The sequence below is a fragment of the Meleagris gallopavo genome, chromosome 1 (assembly GCF_000146605.3).
Source record: "Meleagris gallopavo isolate NT-WF06-2002-E0010 breed Aviagen turkey brand Nicholas breeding stock chromosome 1, Turkey_5.1, whole genome shotgun sequence".
NCBI classification, from domain to species: Eukaryota; Metazoa; Chordata; class Aves; order Galliformes; family Phasianidae; genus Meleagris; species Meleagris gallopavo.
This window is the reverse complement of record NC_015011.2, coordinates 145,214,994-145,215,613: the sequence shown is the minus strand read 5'-3', so window position 1 is coordinate 145,215,613 and position 620 is coordinate 145,214,994.

Below are 620 nucleotides of genomic sequence, written 5' to 3'. Positions count from 1 at the left end.
ACCCGCACGAGTGTGCGTGCGCGCGCGCGTCTGTGTATGTGTGTGTGTGTGCGTGTGTATGTGTGTGTGTGTGTGTGTATGTGCACGCGTGTGTATTCGTGCGCCCCTGTGCGAGCACTGGTGTCTCGGCGCCGCCTGCGCGCGGGGTGCCGTGTGCGCGTCGCTCACCGAAGCTGCTCCGGCTGCCATCCCCGCCGCCTCGTCCTCCGCCGCCCCGGCGGCTCCGCGCACCGAGCAGTCATCTCCATGGGGCTGCCACCATGCCCGCGCCCTGGAGATTTTCGGGGCCAAGTAAGTACCGGGATTGACTTTTCTCGTGCTTCCCTTCTCTCTTCTCTTCCACCCTTCCCTCTCCCCCCGCCCTTTCCCCACCGGGTCTCTTCTCACTGTCGCTTTCCGCCCCCGATCACCCCAAAGCCATTTCCCCCAACTCGAGGTGCGCTCAGTGGGGTGGCGGTGTCCAGCGGGGCTGCCTGATCGTTGCTGCTGTCGGCGATACTGAACGCTGCCTCCAGCCGCCTCTGCGGTGCGGTAATCCGAGGGCTGAACTCTTTGGGGGAAAAGCCATACACACGAGAAAAATCCCAACGCAACCCCATTCCTCTTCTCCCCTCCCCCCT